Genomic DNA, 9,084 nt, shown 5'->3' on the forward strand with positions numbered 1-9,084 from the left:
TCTCTCTCTCTCTCTCTCTCTCTCTCATTGTGTGTGTGTGTGTGCACATGTGGTAGCCTTTTTTGCTTCCTTTTCACCTTTTATGCTAATATAAATTCTTACCAATGTGTTACAGTTGCTGTAACATTCACTACAGTAACTTAAAAAAGTATAGTAACTGTTAGGTCTTTCCTGCTGCAGGCATGGCTGGTATACCCTGCCCTCTACCTAGGGACGGGGCTTCCCAACTCCAAGAGACCCTTCACTATATAACCGAGACATGTTGGCTTTGCTGCCCCTTTTCCCCCTTCCTCCCCTTTACCCCCCTTCCTCCTCTCTTTCCTTCCTTTTTTCCCTTCTCCCTTCCCCACTCCCCAGCATGCACCTCTCTCCCTCCCTCCCCTCCCCCTTCTGCGCCACTCCAATAAACTGCATTTATATAATATACCTGCTTCGTCACCATTAGCTCACTCTGTTTTAACAATCAGTAATGTGTACTATACAGCCTGTGACATTACACATGACATCCTCTAGCTGTGCATAAATGTACTCTTTGCCATCTACAATGACAATTTCACCCAGCAATATATTTTAGTGTTTCCTAACATATGCCTATGTTCAATTTGCTGATTGCATCAGTGTTTGGAAGTATATCATAAAGAATACACCTGGGTGTACATGTTTGTGCACAAGTTTGCAGAACTGTTCATGCATATATAGGAATGAGCACTGGAAAACACACTGAGTGACCCTGGATTGCATTTTCCATTCCAGACAGTGCTTACCCTAAGTAAGAAGATGTGAGACCTGAACATGGCACCCCACTAACATCTCAGAACATTTTCCTGTGAAGTTCTCTTTACCTAGAATCTGTATGTATATGTGTGTGGGGGGGAGTTGTGTGTGTGGGTCCTTTATAAGTATATTAAAACTTGCAACATCTATAATAATAACAACATAATTTGTCATTCCAATAAGTCCAGTAAACAAATAGAGCAAATCTTGTTTTTAAAATTTGACAGAATCGACAGAAAGTATTTCTAAATAATTTCTTTCCCATAGTTCGTGAAACAGGAGTCTAAGATCAAGCTGAGGCTCACTTGGTCCCTGGTGTTGCTTCCTGGCTTGCAAGCTGCTTTTTTAAAATGCTCTTGTGGAGTAGAAAGAGACCCCTGCACTCTCTTTCATCCTATGTAAGGACATTCATCTCATCCAGGGAGCCCCACCCCCAGGACCTCATCTAATTTTAAGTCTCTCCCAAACACCCTTCCTCCCTCAAATAACACCACAATGGGGGGGGGGGGGCAGGGTGGAGCCTCAACGAATGAGCTGGAGGGAGGCAGAGCTGGTCATTCCACACACTGCAAAAACAATTGCATCAGTGACAGTGAAAGCACAGCCTCCATTTTCAGATTGCTCCCCAGTGATTAGTACAGGGACTTCCCTCCTGTTTCCCTGCCCTTCCCTCCTACTCTCAGGGTATCTGTGAGTGACGGAGCCTCAGGAAGATGCTGTGAGCTCATACCAGTGACAGTTCATGGCCTCAAATCCACAGCACACCATGGGGTGTCTAGTGGCTAACATGAGAACTGCAGACAAATCATCTGTACCCTTTCCAAGCTTCTCTGTCAGCTTTCCTTTCTCCACTGGATTTGTCCTTGCCCAGTGTGTTCTCATGGGCTTTTCCAGATTGTTTGCACCTGCCTTCACAGCTGAGTATCCAAGAGGACCTGGACCGAAAAAGGTCAGAACAAGTCAGGGAATGAAGTTCCAAGCTGACCTTGTGGGCCATTTTACCAGCTGAGTAGATTAGCAGCTAAAAGGAGCAACACTACAATGCCATCCTACTGGAGAAGAAAAGACTATTGGCTTTAGCCTTTATCCAACCCTCCCACAGTTTTCAGGCCCCTCCATTCTCAATGTCCTATAAATAGCTTATAATAAGCTAAAACCAAAATAGCAAAATAAGAACAACCTAACTGTTCTCATTTAACAGTAGGCTCTGGTGGCACTCCCTTTGTGGCCTTGATGGGACAGGGCAGAGCAGGCTGCATTTGCTGTCCACGAGTGCAGAGGCTGGCTGGCCTGACTTCCTGCTCTCGACTGCTGTACCCTTTGCTACAAAGGCAGTTGACATGCCGCACTATTGCGAAGAACAAAGGCTTGGATGCCTACAGCGCCGTGGCCAGCACCGTGCCCAATACAGGCCTCTATTCTCATTGTACATTGTTATCGGCTTCACAGACACCTTTGGTGGGAAAGTGAGCTTCTGAGGTCTCATACCCACCAGCATCACAGAAGTGACCACCATCTGATCTTGCATCTAAGAGGCTTCTTTGCTGATGTCGGCTGTTCAAAGAGATAGATGTAGGGCTGCACAGACACAGTCTTTTTTGAAGTTGAACCTGTCACACTCCATCCTACAGGTGGTCTAGGCTTTAGAAAATACACAGATCACATTTAGCAAAAGCAGGTGTGCTCCGAATCACTCCCCAGTGTTTCCCCTCATCCTTCTGACCTCTACCCTCCAGCTACTGATCTGCTCGTTGCCAGATTCCTCTGGCCATTTTCTTGGCTCAGATCTGTCTGTGCCAACAACAGCGATCCTCAGGTTGATCAACTGCTCACCCTATAAATCTGCCTCTGCAGAAATAGAGCAGAGGGAGGGTATAGAACATAGAACCCATTTGGTATTTAGGATCTAAAGCTGATGATTCACATACGTAAATTATCACTGAGGTTATAGGTTTTCTCCTGCCCACAGCCTGTGTAGGAAACATCCTAAGCCAACCTCCCTAACCTAGAGAGGCTCTATCTATTGCCTTTGACAAGGGTAGACAGATGACAACTCACAGGCCATTGACACCACATAGACACTTAGATTGCTTGCTAGAGTAGGGACAGTGTGCACATGCTGTTGTACTTGGATCCGTCTCTGCTCATCGGACGTGCCAGGCAATGTGCACCATGGTATAATATCAGGCTGTGGGGACACTAACTCAGGTTCATTGTGAGATTTCCATAGCACTTCTGTATATTTATTTTTCACTATGTTCAGAGAAAGAGCCATTCATTTTTACACAAAGGAGAGAATAGGGGGTGGGGTGGGGGAGAAAAGTAAGACGGGAGTGGTGGTGGTGGAGTGACTTAAAGGTCTGGTGAGAGGAATGGAAGCTAGAACTATTATGGAAAAAAAAAACCCACCACAATAAAGGCTGCCTTTTTTCCAGGTCTGCGAAGTGGCAAGTTGATCCATTTGTCAGCTTTTATATCTGCCAAGTGGAGATACTCACTTTTAAATTTTTCCTAACACCCTAGGGCTTTGGGAGAATCAATGAGCTTGCACTTCTGCATGGTGCTTGTGTGATGGAAGGTGCTATGTCAATAGCTGGAAGATATAAATAGTAAGAACTGCATATTCAGGATGCCTGGGGTGTCCCTTGATGGTGATGTGTTGACTCAAAATAAATTCTGCTCCAGCAGATGAGTGTTTTGAATCATGCCGAGTAACAGTGAAACTACCTTTCTGCCAGGCACAGGCACAGTTTGCACGTTCAGGGGGCCATTCAAAGAGTGGGGCATAGGAGCACACATTTGTAATTCTAGTGCTGGGTGGAGGAAGCACATAGAGGCAAGACGGAGCATGGTGAGTTCCAGGCCAGCCTGGCTTACATAGTGAGATCCCAACTCAAAAAGTAAAAAACCCACAAAAAAAATTCTTATTGATAGGTTGGCCTTGCCCCATTCAGAACTTAGAGATTCTGGAGTCAAAAAGCTGTTCTGGGGGCTGAAGAGCTGGCCTAGTGGCTGAGACTAAGTACTGCTCTTGCAGAGGACCTGAGTTCACTAATGTCATGTGCCTCATCACTGCTTGTAATTTGGAGATCACACTCTCTTTACTAGCCTTCAACAGCAACTACACACACACACACACACACACACACACACACACACACACACACACACGCACGCACGCATATACTGTTACACACACACACACACACACACACACATTTAAAAAATCTGTTCTGACACTTAATAACTCTCTCTGCGGGCATGTATGTGCTTATGTGCTCGTATGTGCATGACAGAGAGTGAGTGAGAGAGAAAGAGCTAGAGCAGGAGAGAGATAACCTGAGATTGAAAGAGGGAAAGCAAATGGACAAAAGCGAGCAAGACTTTGAGGGTGAGGAGAACACCTGGGAAAGCTCCTTACTAACCTATAAATTGGGACAACAATAGTATCTGTTCATGATGGTGCAGTGGGTGGGATGAAGAGCATCTTGCATGTATGTGGCTCGCTGGAACCCAATTTTACCATGCAAAATACATGACGGTTTCCTGTACACTGCATTCTGCCCTGTCTACGTTTCTCACCAAAGCTATAGCCCCAAATGATGTACCTAGTGAGAGTCCACCCTTATCTAGAAAAAAAGCAGATACCCTTTTTCTGCTATCTATGGCTGGGGACAGGTAGAAAGCCTGACAGAGCAGGAGCCCCTGTCCTTGATATCCTGCGCATGGAAGCTGGAGAGGTTTCAACTATCCCTGAGGCAAAAGGAGGCAGACATCTTTGTGGTGTAGAGCAAAGAGAGCAAGCACCAGCTCCTGTCTTTGTCAGGGGTCAGCAAAGAAGGCTGTAGCTTGTGAAGGACGAGTTGCTGTCTCTGAACTCCAAGGTGGAAACAAAAGTGAAATAATTTGTTCTTCCTTCTGGCTCATGCAGGCAAGCAGTGCTTTATAATTAGAGGATTTTTCCAGGGAGAGAATGTCAGAAATTTATGGCACGAGAGCCTGCTTATTGGATGCCTGCACATAAGCAAAGAAAGGACAAAACACTTAGGGAAATTAGAAGCCATTTAGAAAATAAAGCCCCAGGGAATCTTCAGAATTTCAATGGGCTGAGGACAACTGCTATTTTCTACAATATTTTTCTGTCTTCTTTTTATTTTTTGCTCACCAGGCAGGCCACACTTTTTGAGAGTGCTGAGTTGCTAGCTATTTATGAGCAGGAAGAACAGCATCTCCAAAAGTGGAGCATACCTTAAAAAGGTAAGATCAAAGGCCACAGCAAATATCCTGTCTTTAGATGAGGATGCTGGTGAAAGGCTCAATTCACTACTCCAACAGTAAACCCAAGATACTGCAGAGGACAGAAGGCCAATTAACATAGAGCCTCCATGGTGGGGAATTACAACTAGAGGTGAGAAAGGGATGCGTGAGCTCTCCTGGGGAGACATGGATGAGAATCCATTCACCCCAGACAGGGCCCCAATGATGGGCCACAGAAATGATTACACCCAAGTCTAGCTTAGTGAACTTGTGACTTTGCTGAGGTTATTTGAAAGAGTATATGCAAGGGGTTGCTTGCAGATGCATGAATGACTTAAAAGCAACTGCATCCCAGAAAAGCCCACTGCAGCTTGCAATGACTCACAAGACCGGCATCTCTTGAGCTACTTATACAACTTGCAGACCCCTAGGCTGCTTAGAGAGTCTTCTCTGTTTGGCAACTCTTGGACTCACATGACTCAGGAGAGGGGATGATGAGGCCTGACTGTTTCAAGAACTTCCTGAGACTTGTGAGTTTCTCTTACTTTCATAACTTTGAGGATCCTCCCTCCAGAGTCAATGTTTCAATTCTGAAGAAACTGGCAAGAGTAGAGGGTGTCTGAGTGTCATAGGAAGGAAACTGTGTAGTGCATAGCCTGAGCCCATAGAGCCAGGGAGTGGTCTGACCTACCTGGCCCCTGGGCTGCCAGGCAGTCACTAATCTTATCAAAAGAGGGAGCAGGATGCTCATTTTCACTACCTCATACCCCTGAAGTGTTGTCTTTTGTCACCACCATGTAACAGCTCTGCTGTTAATCATTTGATCTAAAATAAAAAGTAAACCTTTAAAACCACACATGCCAGGCTGAGGATGCATTTCAGCAGCAGAGTACTTTCCCAGAACATGCAGAGAGCTGAGACTGATCCTTAGCAGTGTAGAAACACAATGGACCATGCAAACATGAAGATACTATGTTTTATAATATTCTAATTTAGTTTTATAATCACTTGAAGATTTTTTATATAAAACATCTTCACAGGAAAATAATTCTCACTTATTTGATCATAAGTATGAGAATGTAATGCAGCATATTCAGATTTAGAGAAGTGGCTGGCTATTTGCTGAGGTTTAAGTCGGTGTTTGCTGATATTCTCCCCCCCCCCCCCTTGGACCTCTGAGGTAAGCTTTGGCAGGGGGTCATTGTGGGCATGGTACAAGATGCTGCTTATCCATGCTGTTTCAGGTCCCTTTCTAATATTGTGGTTCTCCAGCAAAACACTGATGGAAAGAAGTTGCCACGTTCTATCCCATCCCTATCTCCATCTACACAGTTAACAAAATCAGCGTTTTTAATGAATGTCTGCAATCAGTCTTCTAATCTTAATTTCTAATTGCATGCAGCATCATTGTGCTGTATTATTTAGAATAAATCATTGGATTCACTAATTCATATTCTTAATGTGTCTCACTCTTCACAAAAATATTAGGTTGATTCATTAAACTGTGCTTAATAGACTGAGTTATAGTATTAAACACAATGATCTCATATTAAAATAAAAATGAATATGGAATTCCAAGGAACAGCAAGCTTCCAAGTTCTATTTTCTGGGTGGGGCTGGTAGTGAGGTGTTTATATAATGCCTTCTTCTTCTCTTTCCTCATGACCAGTGTCGATACCACCCACCCTTTCTGGGTGTGGCTTATATTTTGTTTTATTTGGAGGTACACTTTGAAGCTATACCCAAAGTTGCCATCCTCCTACCTGAGTCTCCAGAGTGTAGCACATCTATCTGTCTTTGACTGTACCTCTTTTCTGATATACCAAACTTGCTCCTAACCTGTTAAATGACACCAGGACCAAGCAGAGTAACTAACCTAATCTCCAAGAAAATCCCTCTTGCCAGAAGCTAATATTCAGCTAAAGAATCTATCCATCAAGGTACTCAGAAAGCTTTCCTTTGCTTTCTCTGACTAGTGTCAATCAACTGCTCACTTTGTAGGAACTACCTTACTAAGGTGGTCACCAAACTAATTCCACAGGCAGGCCCATTGTCTTATTCTGGGTGATTGTGAGGTGCTGGGAGTCCTCAGCATTCAGATCAAGGCAGGAATCTGCTTGAAAGGCACAGTCCTCTCCTTTCTCCTCTCTCTCCCTGCTCCCTCTGCTTCTCCTCCTCCTCCTCCTTCTCCTCCTCCTTCTTCTCCTCCTCCCTCTTCTTCTCCTCCTCCTCCTCCTCTTCCTCATCCTCCTTTGCCACTGAACTACAATTGCAGGTTTAAAAAAAACTTTTCATTTTGAGAAAGGGCCTTCCTAAGTTTACTAGGCTGATCTTGAACTGATTGTGTAATCAAGGCAGGCATTGAACTGAAAATCCTCCTGTCTCAGTCTCCTTGGTAATGAGGATATAAACTCATGCTTTCTGACCCTACTTGAACTGACTTACCTTTTTAAGTGCACATTTAACTTAAATTAGAGCTTTTAACAAACACTAACACCTCGACCTTTCCCTGAACAATTAAATAAGGAATTCTGGGTATGGGATCTTCATACTCATATTTTTTGACACTCATATGCAATGCTGATGTGCTTACAAGGTCAAGAGACTTGGGTAGAAAACTTTGGCATTTGTCATTCAGTTATTCAATCTCTCGTTTTTAACAAATATTTATTGTCTGCCTTGTTCATGCCAGGCACTTCTGAATTCTAGAAATGAAATACACATAGGAGTGACTTGGTTCCTGCTCTCAAGGACTGCCAGAGTGAATAAAGAGAGCAACCCTAAGACTAAGACACACATTGGGCAAAGGATGAAGATGAGATGATGTGCAGAACACACCTGGGGATGTGTCTCGTGCTGCAATGATGGTCAGAGGAGGTCTAGGGCAAGTGACCTAAGACTCCATCCTGAGCATCCTCAAGATGGAGGAGAGATGTCCTGTAGCTGTTTCCTCTCAACTGAGGAACCCCACTGAAGGAAGACATATTAAGACTTTAAGAAATGAATAAAACTCACAACTCAGGAGGCCTCTTAAGCTGAAAATATTGGCAAGACACCTCTTGTTATATGACTAGTAACAATTTCTGGGGGGGGGGGATGGAGACACACGTAGCAGCGGTTTGCAGGTCATGTAGGGATACAGCTTTGTTGTCTGGGTGAGTTTTGGTGATACATATGCCTTTGACTTACTCATATTCTTGTACTTGACCTCAGTATGCTCAGTGGTTTTCTAAGGTTGGCCTGACTGGAATTGTTTCTTTGGTCTGTTACCAGTGCCCTATTTGGGATGAATAGATGTTTGTTTCCTTAGGAAAAACCATGTAAAGAAAGACAGGGAAGAGGTCTTGTAGCTATTTAAAATTGGAATTATTTTTACGCTCCGAAAACAGGCAAGGCAGTGCATCCAGCTGCACTGGGTGGCTCATATGCATCTGGAAAGTGTGTGGACATCTGTGTAGAGCTGCATGGGATGTAACAAGGACTTGAGCAATACTATGAACATTAAAATGTCTTGTTTGAATACTGGACTAGAGTGGGTTCTTAGCATAACAGGTTGCAGATCTGACCTATGCCAGCAAGGCCAGTGCTAGGGATGGGTTGATGCTCCAGAGTACAGCTTAGGGTCTAGGGAAAGCAGCTAGGAGAACAGCCACGTGGCTACTGAGAAGACCAGGAGTACGGTGATTCAGTAAGGGCAGGAAGAACTGCGCATGTTCATCCATAAAGAACCAGGAGAGCATTCTGTGGGAAGGATAATGTGAGACGGGGTCCCTTAATGATCACAAGTGAAATGAGGGGATTGCTCAACAGTCTTTTCCCCACATGATGCCAGAGCAGTTTTGACAGCATTGCTGGGCTTGGTGCATAAGCCTGGACAGAAGGGTGTCAGATGGGGCGAGAGGGTAAATGCAACTTCTAGCCTGTAGGAAATGAGGGCATTTCCCAAGAGCAGGCAGAGGCTGACCTACATAAAGGCAATTACTCTACCTGCTCCTCTGGAAAAGTGGGTTAGGGACTGGGCTCTTTTCAAGATGAATCAGGAGGGTGGATTGC

The sequence above is a fragment of the Acomys minous genome, assembly GCF_964271855.1.
Source record: "Acomys minous genome assembly, chromosome: 3".
Classification (NCBI taxonomy): domain Eukaryota; kingdom Metazoa; phylum Chordata; class Mammalia; order Rodentia; family Muridae; genus Acomys; species Acomys minous.